Source organism: Amborella trichopoda, chromosome 13, assembly GCF_054954075.1.
Source record: "Amborella trichopoda isolate Santa Cruz 75 chromosome 13, AtrichopodaSantaCruz75HAP2 v2.0, whole genome shotgun sequence".
Taxonomy (NCBI): Eukaryota; Viridiplantae; Streptophyta; class Magnoliopsida; order Amborellales; family Amborellaceae; genus Amborella; species Amborella trichopoda.
Genome location: NC_142348.1, coordinates 27878864 through 27892211, shown reverse-complemented (window position 1 = coordinate 27892211; position 13348 = coordinate 27878864).

Sequence of the window (13348 nt, the reverse complement as noted above, 5' to 3'; positions counted from 1 at the left end):
CCACCATCCTCGATCTGCAGCAGACAATCTACAAGAATGGAACCAAAGGAATGAGCTAAAAATCCCAGTAAGTAGATCACAACATCATGCTTCCCTTCCTATGGATACTTTCTCACAATGCGATCAATATTCTAAGCCATGCTAATAAAACAGGAGTCATGCATCACAATTATGTCACAATTATAAGATGATGCTTTTCATGGTAGAGCAGGCACAATATAAGATATCAGATATCATATATACTAGCAATCTATCAGATTTCAATAGATCAACACAATTAAGAGAGAAAAACAAAAATCAACAGACACAACCCACTCTCTAGCCCTATCTATCAGGCCAAACCCATATCTCTCAAATCGATCATATAACTTAGGTAATCATATATCTCAGGTCAATCTCATAACTCATATCAATCACACATTTCAAGTCAATTACATATCTCACGAGACTACCTATCTCGAGCGATGCAGTTTGCTCAAAGCATTGGCGAAAAGTCACATATCACCTCGTGCGCACCTCACTGGTACTAGTCATGGCCATGCAATATGCTCAAAGCATGCCAAGTAAATACATAACAGTCACAGTATCCAACTACCAATGGGTGACCCATTGCATAGTGGTCAGTATCACAGTATAACAACCTTAATACATATCACCTCATGCGCACTCAGAAGTCACATATTCCAGTCAATGTAATATGCCCAAAGCATGCTGAGAAACCCTGTAATATCAAAGATATCACCATGTTAACAGCCAGCCATGCAATATACTCAAAGCATGCCAATAAATCACTATCACAATATTACGTATCACAGTATCATATATCTTAGTATGATAGTATCCCTCTTCTCAGAGAGTATTGTTTCATATCACAGCATAACATATCTCATCTCATAAGCATTCTCTAATTCAGAGCATTCACGGTGTCATAGAAAGATATACATAGCCCCTGATTCATCAAGAATCTCAGCATAGTAACAACATGACAATTAAAGTAGACACAACTATCTCTCACCCAAAGGTAGTATGAAGTCAATTGATAGCCATTTGATCAGTCAACACTTATGCACAACATAAATATTGGTGCTGGAATTCTTGCATTCTACTATAGTGACATGTCCCTCTTATCAAAGTCATAACTCTCAATCTAAAGGGCGTCTCAAAATAATTTCAACATGAAACTTTAAGCCAATATACTGATCTTTCAAATGGCAGAGGTTTGGGAGTAATTGGACTCCATTTGGTCTGCCAAAACCTATAGCAATAGAGGTCATAGTTTTGAAATTCAGCGAATCTGTAATCAGTGACATGCCTCCACAATTTGGTTCATAACTTCACAATTATATAGAATTTGAACTGGGTTAAAACATAAAAATCACAATAGAGTCATATATATTTTAAATTTCTATGATTTTAAGTAATTTAGACTTCAATAGGTCAGGAAAAGTCTTAGTGCGACAGAAGCAATGTTCCTGAAAATTATAACAGTCTACTAACAGTGACATATAAGTACAAAACGAAGTATATCTTCCAAACCATCAAGAATCTCTGCTAATCATAAACACCAAACTCAAAATATATGGTGGTAATTTGAGGCAATTATGATACCAATTGGTAGGTCAACAGAGAATCACAAGAACCTAAATTCTCCTTGGAATCCCACAGTCCAGCTATAACATACTTCAAGGATAAAAGCATAACTTCTAAACTACACAAGATAATCATTCACACAATTTCTATACATGCTCAAAACCTAACTCATGCTTAATTCAATACTTCATTCATGATTAAATCTCATACTTTCATGCTTAAAAAACATGTTCCATACTATGGACACATAATAGCATAATCCACTTACCTTGAGTGCTCCAATGGTGACCAAAACATACACACATCTCACTCTTCTCCAAAGTTCTCAAGCTTTCATACAACCCACCTCCACTCCTCTCCAAGTTCTCCTAAAAGCTCAAAGGGTTTGAAATTGCTAAGGGTCTTTGTAAGAGAAGACAAAATTCTGTGTAGGGTGTGAAAGGTAACATTTATGAGCAAAGGGGGAAGGTTGTGGGCAAGTGGCAAGTAACGATGCTCAAGTATTAAAGAATGGCAGCTTGCTGTGGGGAAACAAGTGGTAATCATGCAAGGCACAATATAAAAAGGTTCCCCCCCTGGCATTCACGCATGGTGTTACACATTGCACGTATGGCGATAGCACAACCGATGCTAACTTCTCTCTCTCTTCACAGCCAGCGATACACCCATGCTTCACAACCGGCTTTAGTCCATTTCACGTGCAGCGTTCCTCCCTTGACGCGTGAGGTGTCTTCCTCTATTCACGCACGACGTTGTCTCACTCTCCCCTCTCCAAATGACGTTGCCTTGCACTCCCTGCCGGTAAGTGTCCTTTCCTTTTCTCTAACTCAAAAAAAATTTGGGTTGTTAAAGCGAAACACCCATCAGAAACATAACCAAAGCTGGATAAAATAAAACCATTTTATATCCATATACAGTCTCAATACATATCACCTCATGCGCACTCAGAAGTCACATATTCCAGTAAATGCAATATGCCCAAAGCATGTCGAGAAATTTCATATCCCAAAGATATCACCATGTCAACAATCGGCCATGTAATATGCTCAAAGCATACCAATATCTCAGTATGGTCATATATCACAGTATAGTCATATATCACAGTATGGTCATGCAATAAGCTCAAAGCATGCCATTTAACCACATATCACAATATTATGTATCACAGTATCACATATCTTAGTATGATAGTATTGCACTACTCAAAGAATAGTGTTTCATATCACATCGTAGCATATCTCATCTCATAAGCATTCTCTGATTCGGAGCATTCACGGTGTCATAGAAAATATACATAGCCCCTGATTCACCAGGAATCTCACCTTAATCACAACATGAAAATTGAAGCCAACACAGCTATTTCTTACCTAAATGTAGTATGAAGTCAATTGATAGCCATTAGATCAGTCAACACTTAGGCACAATTGGTGTTGGAATTCCTGCATTCTACTACAGTGATATGTTCCTCTGATCAAAGGCATAACTCTCAATCTAGAGAGCATCTTAAAATGATTTCAACATGCAACTTTAAGACAATATATTGATCTTTCAAATGGAAGAGGTTTCGGAGTAATTGAACTCTATTTGGTCAGCCAAAACCCATAGCAACAGAGGTCACAGTTCTGAAATTCATTGAATATGCTAATCAGTGACATGCCTCCACAATTTGGATCATAACTTCACAATTATATAGAATTTTAACTGGACTAAAACATAAAAATCATAATAGACTCATGTATATTTTAAATGGTTGTGATTTTGTGTCATTTGGACTTCAATAGGTCAGGCAAAGTCTCAGTACAACAGAAGCAATGTTCCTGGAAATTATAAGTTTGCTAATAGTGACATATAAGCAAAAAATGAAGCATATCTTTCAAACCGTCAAGAATATCAGTAATAATTTTTTGAACGTATTTTTTAGCAGCTTGGGCCTTGGTACGAAGCAGGTCAATAAAGCCTACAAAATAGTGAAAATTCCTGACAGTCTCAGAATGCCCCCAGAATGGGTCAAGATTGTCATCAACACTCTAAAATATCACCTGCCAAGTTTTGTCGCATTACGACATGTCTAAGGTAGTGGACAAAAAGGAACAGTTTTCAAAAAAATGGCGTCTAGCACCCTAAAACGAACCCTACAACTGGAACTACATTTTTGGTGCGTCAAATCACTGTGGGACCACCACCATTAGATCTAGCATGGTGGAAAGCCCCTATGGGCCAAGTTTCGCCTTAATAGGACACTTCAAAACAAAGATATGAGCAAAACATTGAAGCAGGAGGGGCCGCACAATATTCCCGCGTGGCCTCACTGCACCAAAACACCATTAAAGGTGAATGTTTTATTGTCACGGGCAGTCACTTTCGGGGCCCATAAATCACTCGTTCTAAGTCGGATCGCTCCCAAATTTGGTGAGCATATTCATGTCATCAATACAAAAAATTCGATATGCGGCACGCCTCGAGATGATGTCCGAGCAGGGAGAAAAACTAGAGAGAAGTTACCGATCCGTGAAGAAGCTGTAGTAAATTCAGCAGCAACACGCCTCATGCGATGGACCAAATCGCGACGCTCGCACAATGGATCAAGGTGAAACCAATTCCATTGTGTGCGTAAGGTCCAGGGCTACCATTGGTTCAAACCCTGTATATGATGGACAGTCAGATTTCACTCATAAAGCCGATGAACGGACTAAAATTTTGGCCGCTGGATTCCACATTCAAAACTCAAAAGTTGTGAAATCTTCATTCGAGCTCCAAATCGCGTTCCGTTTGTTGCCACGTGATTGTGAAGGAATGCGCAATGCACTACAATGAAGTAATTACAAAAAACATTAAGGAACGCGCGTACTATCAATTCAAAGTCTCCAAGATTCAAATAAATTTCAAGTCTCGTGATCATGGCTCAAAAACATGATTCATAGCTCGAAGTTGGTATAAAAACGATCACCATGCTAAGCCCTACAAGAAAACAATAATCTTTCGATTAAACGGGTATCAGATCACCCTCGGGTCAGCCATGAAAGATCACGTAAGATCTCAGGCAGTAGTAAGGACTGTTATGAAATTCCAGACATTGTTAGGCAGGGGAAAACAATCCTTTTGCACCCATTTTTAGAATTTATTTTAATTCAATTAAATCTTAATTTTCAGCAATTAGATCTAATTTTGATCAATCCACCCATGTTTGGGCATAATTCTATATAAACAGGCACTGCCTCATTGTAAACGGACCTCTCGACCTTTAGTTGATTCTTTGAGGATTCAATAAAATTTTGATTCATTACTTGAGCCTGTGAGTATGTCTTGGAGAGAGAGAGGAGAGAATAAAATGGATGGTACTCTTCGAGCAAGCAACTTTCTCTCTCCTCTCTCTCTTCTCTTTCTCTCTCTTCTCTCGCTTTCTCTCTTTTCTCTCTGTTTCTCTCTTCTCTGTCTTTCTTTCCTCCTCTCTCTTTCTCTCTCTGCTTTCTCTTTCTCTCTCTTCTATCGCTTTCTCTCTCTTTGTCTCTCTCTTTCTCTCTTATCTTCTCTTCTCATCTTTATCTTCTTCTATCAACTGGTGAGACCTAGCGCTGGTTGGTTCATCTCTCTGCTTCTATCAGTTGGTGAGGCCTAGCACTGGTTAGTCTTATCTCTTTGCTTCTATTAGTCCGCGAGGCCTAGTGCCTGTTGGTCTTGTCTCTTTGCTTCTATCAGTCGGTAGGGGTTGGTCTTCTCTCTCTGCTTCTATTAGTCGATGGGGCCTAGCACCGATTGGTTTTCTCTCTCTGCTTCTATCAGTTGGCGAGGCCTAGCATCGGTTGGTCTTCTCTCTTTTCTTTTATCAGTCGGTGAGGCCTAGCACCGATTGGTCATCTCTCTCTTTTTCTACCAGTCGACGAGACCTAGTGCTGATTGGTCTTCTCTCTCTTCTTCTACCAGTTGGAGAGGCCTAACGCTGGTTGGTCTTCTCTCTCTTTGCTTTTATCAGTCAGTGAGGCCTAGCATCGGTTGGTCTTCTCTCTCTTTGCTTTTATCAGTCAACGAGGCCTAGCACCAGTTGGTCTTCTCTCTCTTCTTCTATCAGTCGGTGAGTCTTAGCATCGGTTGGTCTTCTCTCTCTTCTTCTACCAGTCGATGAGACCTAGCACTGGTTGGTCTTCTCTCTCTTCTTTTGCTAGTCGATGAGACCTAGTGTCGGTTGATCTTCTCTCTCTTCTTTTATCAATCGATGAGGCCTAACGTCGGTTGGTCTTCTCTCTCTTCTTCTACTAGTAGGTGAGACCTAACATCGATTGGTCTTCTCTCTCATCTTCTACCAGTCGGTGACACCTAACGTCTGTTGGTCTTCTCTCTCTTCTTTTATCACTCAGCGAGACCTAGCACTGATTGGTCTTCTCTCTCTTCTTTTATCAGTCGGTGAGACTTGACGCTGGTTGGTCTTCTCTCTCTTCTTCTATCAGCCAGCGAGACCTAGCGCCAGTTGACCTTCTCTCTCTTCTTCTGTCAGTCGGCAAGACCTAACACCGGCTGATTTTCCCTCTCTTCTTCTGTTAGTCTGTGAGACTTAGGGTCAGTTGGTTCTCTTCCTCTCTTCTCATTTGGCACAATTGGCGAAGCTTAGCGCCAACTGCTTCCTCTCTCTCCCATCTCCTAAAACAGTCGGCTATGTTTAGCGCCGAATGCATCTCCTCTTCCTTCTTCTCCCTCCTCTCTTCCTGCTTCTCTCTCTTTCCATCTATTCCCTTCTTCTCTTTAACCATTCCTTTGTTACTCTTTCGTTCGACTAAGAGGGATTAAGGTTAGCATCTCATGGCGGTCTTATCATCGACCCGTAATGTTTTTGTGCCAGGTTCGCTTCGCCCACTCTACTGCCACGATAGACCGACCATCATGCTTAGCCAGTCGATATTGGCAATAATGTCTAGTAGCGATCCCGTGAGCCGGTCTCAGTTACCGAGCCCATTTTTCCACCACGTTACGCCAATCATCCACCAACCTAGTCATTGCTCGGATCTTCTCGCTTGGTCGAATTCTTCTTCCCCCCCCTATCTTTTTTTTTTCTTTTTGAATACGCATGCTTGCGTATGTTCATTAAAGAGGAAAAGGGTGAGGTCTGACCCACCTGTCCCATAACCTTTACCATATATGTGTGTGATTAAAGGAAAGCAGAAAATAAGAAGAATACGAACCAAGGGAGGCGATTGCGAACCAATTTCATCATTGGGGGGTTTTCTTCGTGATCTAAGAGGGCACCCATGCGAGTCAGCCCGAGTAAGTACCGAACCCACCTTTAAATTCCTCTCTCGCAGGTTGGTAACACCTGCCTCATTTTCAAACGAGGTTCCCGAGAGAGCGATGTCACAAATGTCCCGAGTGTCTCACGAATCCTCGAGATGCATGCCGCTCGTTCCTTTAGAGATTCGGACGGTGGCCTCTACAAGTGAGAAGGATGGAGGATTCATTTCACCTTCGGGAGTCGGGAACATGACTCCGGCACCCCCTCTATCAGACTGGAATGCTCCGTCAGAATACATCTCCCACGGGTGAGTTAGCACCGTATAGAAAAACTTCTTCATCTAGGAGATCACTCGACAGGGGAGATTCCGAAGGGACTGGGTGAGCCGCGATAAAGTTTGCTAAGGCTTGACCTTTGACTACCTTTTGTGGTACATACGTGATGTCGAACTCCATCAGTAATATTTTCGACTTGGCCAAGCGTCCTGACAGACATAGTCGGGTCATAAGGAACTTGACCGGGTCCACCTTGGAGATTAACTTGACCTCGTGACCGAGCAAGTAATGGCAGAGCTTCTGTACCGCAAAGATCAAGGCTAGGCACATCTTTTCGATGGGAGGGTAATTCTTCTCGGCTCTTTGCATCCTGCGGCTGAGATAATAGAGCATTATCTCTTTGCCCCCATCATTGTTCTGCGCTAGAAGTGCCCTGAGTAACTCATCAAGAGCAGCCACGTATAGGACGAGTGGCCTTCCTAACACTGGCATAGAGAGTATTAGAGGATTCAACAAGTACGGCTTGATGTCATCGAGTGCGGCTTGACATGCCTCATCCCATATGAACAGGGTGTCCTTCTTCAGGAGGTGTGAAAAGGGCATGCATCGTCCTGAAAGGTTTGAGATGAACGTTCGAATGTAGGTCAGCTGTCCTTGGAGAGATCGCAGTTCATGAAGGGTTGTAGGCGGTGTCATGTCCTGAATTGCCTTGATTTTGAACAGTTCGATCTCCCGCCCATGGTACCTCACGATAAACCTCAAGAATTTTCTTGAGCATACGCCGAAGGCGCATTTCAAGGGGTTCATCTTGAGTTGGTGATGCTGCAGCTGCTCAAATACTTTTTTAAGGTCTTGTATGTGAGCGTCTTTTGTTTCAGATTTCACCACCAATTCATCCACTTAACACTCGACGTCCTTGTAGATCATATCCTTGAAGATGGTCGTCATGGCTAGCTGGTATGTGGCACTGACATTCTTTAACCCAAAAGACATCACAGTGTAGCAAACGACACCTTTTGGGGTAAAGAAAGCAGTGGCCTTCTCATCTCTTGGTGTCATCCTGATATGATTATAACCAGAATATCCATCTATAAAGGAGAAGATTTGGCAATGAGTCGTGGAATTAACAAGTATCTCGGTGAACCGTAGGGGGAAGTCGTCCTTGGGGAAAGCGGTGTTCAAGTCGCAAAAGTCAATACAGACCCTGATTTGCCCATTTTTCTTCTTGACTGGGACAACGTTGGCCAGCCATCTTGGGTATTTGACTTCACGTATGAATCCAGCTTGCCGAAGCTTATTCACCTTAGCATCAATCTGCATCTCGAGGTCGGGTCTAAACCTTCTTGATTTCTGTATCATGGGTTTGATGGTTGAATGAATACTGAGATGATGGACAACAATTTGCGGGTCTAGACCGGGCAACTCATGATAATACCAAGCGAAGACGTCTCGATTTGCTCGGAGGAGGGAATATAACTTTCTTTCTCCTCTGGGGACATTTTTGCTAAGATGAAAGTTGGCCTTAAGTCGGCCTCATCCCCTAAGTTTATCTCTTCAAGCTCGTCAGCTGTGGCCTGACCACCTTTTTCGCACTCTTCCGAAGCTTCTTGCAACTCTTCATCAAGGGATTTACAAGGCTTTTCATCAATCTCGAGTGTAAAGACCCATGATCATGACGTTTCGGCTTCTAGGAGGGGCCCAGTGTGGGAGACGATTTTTGGTCCCTGGTCGGACCAAGCAATGAAAGGGTCGGCTTCGAACGGGGAGTTCATGACCTCGTGACTGGGGTCACTCGGTACTTGCCTCGTGCTTAGTGACGCTTCATGAACTTGAATCATGTGACAGGCCTTGTTGTAATAGGAGCCTAAAATGGCTTAGTTTTGGCTCAGGCTACCAGGGCATCAACGATTGTCAAGAATCCTGTCACTTAGGCCAGCACCCTTCTTAGGCGTTTCCACTGTGACATGTTGTGACTGGTACCTCCGAGCTCTCTGTTTAGAGCGTCGAAGTTTGGGGATTGTCGAGCTGCACTTGTGGAAGAAATTGAAGAGGAGGGAGTAGAAGAAGAGTTATAATGTTTCGAGTAGCTTTTTACGTTGTCGCCGAAATTGGACTTGCACTAGGGGTATTTTAGGTCTTGCCCTGGCTTTGACCGTTGTGGGGTGTTTTTAGTTTCATCACCCATATTGGACAACTCCCTAGCTATTGGTGACTCAACGTCCGTCAGATTGGACAACAGGATAAGACGAGCTGCACCCGAGATGAAGTCTTGTAAGGTTGGCAGTGGAGGAATTGGCCTGAGAAATTCTTCCTCGACTGGTGGCTGAGGAAGACGATTCCTTCAGCAAGCTGACCTGGCTGCTCGTCTCCTTCTAAATCCTGAGGAGGTGTTTGGTCCGCCCTATCAAGCTGACGAGTAGTCCTAACTTGGTGAATTGCTTGATGCTTCAGCGATTTGAGCCTACTTCGTCCATGGTGGAATTCCCAAGGTTGAGAAGTTGAGGGCTTTGAAGGGTCCAGTGTATGCTCGTCAGGGACTTGTAGTGGGATTTCCTCTTGGACGAGAGTGATGGGTTGAAAGCACCCTGGGAGAGCAGCGCAAACGATGTGGCCTTCCTGTACCTTCTGAGTGACTATAGCTTCGAACCCAGAGCATTCTTTCAGCTCGTGGCCCCATACTTGGTGATATAAGCACCAGAGGTTTTCTATACCCTGGGTGAGATGCCTCGGCTGCCTGACGGGCTGGGGAGTGACGAGACCTTGTTGGAGCATCGCTTCGAAGAGGGCATGCAAAGGGTCTAGCTCAACACTTCTCGGGGCTTGTGTCGGGAGTTCTACTTGCACTGGTGGAAGAGGGACTTGAGGGTGTCCTTTTGGGTTCCCATGAACTTCCTGGCATTGCCACATCTTCTTTGCCAAGAGCTCATGGAAGCCGGTACCTTTGCTCAAGTCATGGCCTCATATTAGGTGATACGAGCACCAGAGGTTCTCAATTCCTGGAGGCAGGAACTTGGGCTGCCTTGTCGGCTTTGGTGTGATGTGTCTCTCTTTGAACATTATGGAAAATAGTTCACGGAGGATGTTGGGTGCCCCATCATCTTCTTGCATTGTCACTATGTGAGAAATCTCAGTTGCCCCAAATGCTCTCTCTTAAAGATTTATTTGACCCTTATTAATAAGGTTTCGATAGTGCAATTAAGCTTATAACAGTCTTGAGTGGGGTGGCCTACTTTCCTGTGATAAGCGCAGTACCTCTCGTGTGTCTCCTATCCAGCTTGTTCTTCAGTTTTGACCTCTGACAGATGGATCATGTTTTGCTTCAATAGTACTCGAAGCAGTGCAGGAACCCACTCCTTATCAAACGGTTACACCTTGTCCTGGTGCTGGATCCAGTAGTCACTTCTAATAATATTTTTAGGGGGCAGGACCTTATTGTAGGACTGCTTCTTGCTCCTGGCCTGAGGCGTCTGTGCCTTGGAGAGGTCCAGGGTTTGAGGGGCGGCGTTCTTAGTGTTCGTTACGGTGACAGTCGCACTGATCACCACTTTTTGCTGGTTACCCTGATTGTTGGAGTGGGAGTTCGAGCCAAAGGGTTGCTGACGAGATCCACCATGGTGCTTAGATAGACCCTCTATACGAACTGCTTTAGAGATAAGTTCTGACATGGAGGGTGGATTGGAGGCCTCGACATGACGGGCGATCTTAGGTTGCATATTCCATATGCAGGTTTGAACTGCTTCTTTTTCAGTCATGGGCGTGACATGAAAGGTTGCCAACTCTCTCCATCGGGCAATGAACTTTTCAACCAGCTCACCAGAGTCTTGAGTTAAAGTGAGGAGCTCGATGGTTTCCATGTTCCTTTGGACTTTGTAGAAGTGTTGGTAAAACAACTGCTCCATTTCTTATTAGGTGTGCACCGAATTTGGAGGCAACCGAGCATATCAGTGGAAGGCTAGCCCTTCGAGAGTCTCGATGAACTAACGGAGGAGGAGTCGCTCGTCAGTTGTCATCTCTTGACAAGCCGCTTGGAAATGAGCAGTATGCTAGTGCCAGGACGTAGTACCATTGAACAGGAGGAGCTTCCCTTTTTGATAGTTTGGGGGAAACGCCACTTAGTTATTGTACAAGGGGTACAACTTCTAGCAGAGCGACACCTCTTGCATGCTCGGGACCTTGTTCTTGAGGCTATGGGCCACCATGGCATCTACGTTGATTTGGGAAACCCCGCAAGAAGGAGAGCTGTCTTGGGAGACAGGTGGGGTAATTTTCCTGGGAACTGTGTCATCACTGAATGGAGAATCGATCTCATGTTGATAAGAAGGGGACCTGGAGGATTCTAGACGTTCCATCTTTTCGAGGATGGACTGCATCATTACCTCAAACTTGTTCATCCGTTCTGCTTGGGCATCATCTGGCTCGTTGATCACCATGCACTGACTGTTTCTTCTGAAGGGTCAGAGTTAGGCGGAGTAGTGGACGGCCGGGGTTAGCGAGTTGTGCATGGAAAGTCAATGAGCAGGGGCTCAGCATTCCCTGACTGGACTCGAGCCTTGTATGTCGGCCATGTGAGGACCGCTTCTTGATGATCTTGGGACCGTGGCATCTCAGCAGTGACCACTGAGCAATATTCTTGAACTTGCTCAAGCTTTGGGATCCGCAGAGGGATTATGAGGCAGGAGGTCACCAAAGGTGGTAACCTCCACTGCCTTAGGGGCTTCTTTGGTCAGGATCTACAGACCTTCTACTTAATCTTAAGGCTGCTATGGACCTCTTTCCAGAACCGGGCTTGAGATTTGGATTGCTCTGCTTTTCTTTAGCAGGCGAGGGCCGTGTCTATTAGTTGAAGCAGAGAGCGGGGTCCAAGGACAGAGGTCAACCCAGGCCGCTGCTTTGGAGGCTGCAGGCTTTTGTCTGACATCAAGCAATTGCCCCGTATTCCCTTGTGAGGGCCGAGTGCATGCCTGACCAGGGGCGGCTGACTCAATATGGTACTCTTAGGGAAAACCTTTGAGTACCAGGTCTCGAGGTGCTTGCCTGGTAAAGGAAGAGTGACAGAAGAAAGAGCTGGTTCATGACTCTGCTTGAGTCGGGATTGGGGCAGAACCTGCAAAGTCTGTGCTTGTGCAAGTTTAGGGTTAGCCGTTCAGGTGACTTGTGGGTCAGCCCTTTGCTCAACTGGTTCGACCTTAGGAGGTTGAGACCCACAAGCTCATGTCTGTGAGGGACCGGGTTGGAACCTATCTCTCATAGGGTGAAGCTGTGTGTGGTGAGAGGGCGGACAGAGAGGTCGGCCCTCGTGTACTCGAGTTGGCGTTGCCCCAAGCTGTGTAATGCATGGCGCACTCAGGGTTTGGTCTAAGAAACCTTGAACGTGAGTTCGAGGCAGCATGAAAGTTGCCTCGAGATGTGGCTTGAGTGGTTGGACCATGAGCCTTTAAGTGTGTGCGAGAGGTGGAGGCCGAAGGGTCTCCACCTCTGTGTGCCTAGCCTCTAGGTGTAGAGGTTCGGGGTTGTGATGGAGTTCGGGGGTATCCTTACAGCGACCCTCAGAAGCGATGGCAACTTGCTTGCCTTTCGCGAGAGTGGAAAGGGTAGCCTTTCGGCGTACCTCAGCAATATGACTGGCAAGGGGTTTCCAGTAGCATGGTGGGTGTTGCGTGCGGTAGCGGAAGTACCAATGCAAGAGGCCTTGGTAGAGGGTTCACTAGGGTGAGGAAGCGGGAGTCAGGGACCTTTAAGTCCTTTCTCGCACCAACCCAAGAAAGCACCTAGAAGCCAAATTGTGAGTCTTGACTCAGAAGGAGTGTAGGGAAGGAGGTTTGAGCAGCTCGCTTCCCTGGGACGGTCACAAGTACGAGGATGAGAATATCCCCGACTCGGATGAAAGGGTTGAATAACCCTGATGCCATAGAAAGTAGTGCAGAAAGTAAAAGGTGATAATGATCAAACAAGAGCTAATCGATGAAATGGTAATAAGTCACCAGTGGAATCGCCAAGCTGATTAGGTGCCTCAATCTCGTCTCCCCAGATCTAGATTATCAAGTGACACGTGTCTCAGGTTCGGAAGACTTGGGACCTGAGATCCCTCTCACAGGAACCTCATTCACAGAACAAGGGCAAGTGTCCATCAAGTCTGAGGAGTTTTGGATGTGAGGTGACAACTAACCTCACCTGGGTCAGTGACTTACTCGAGCGAACTCGTGCGGACGCCCTCCTAGATCATGACGAAAAGCCTCCCAACTGCTTCAGCTAGTTAGGAATCACC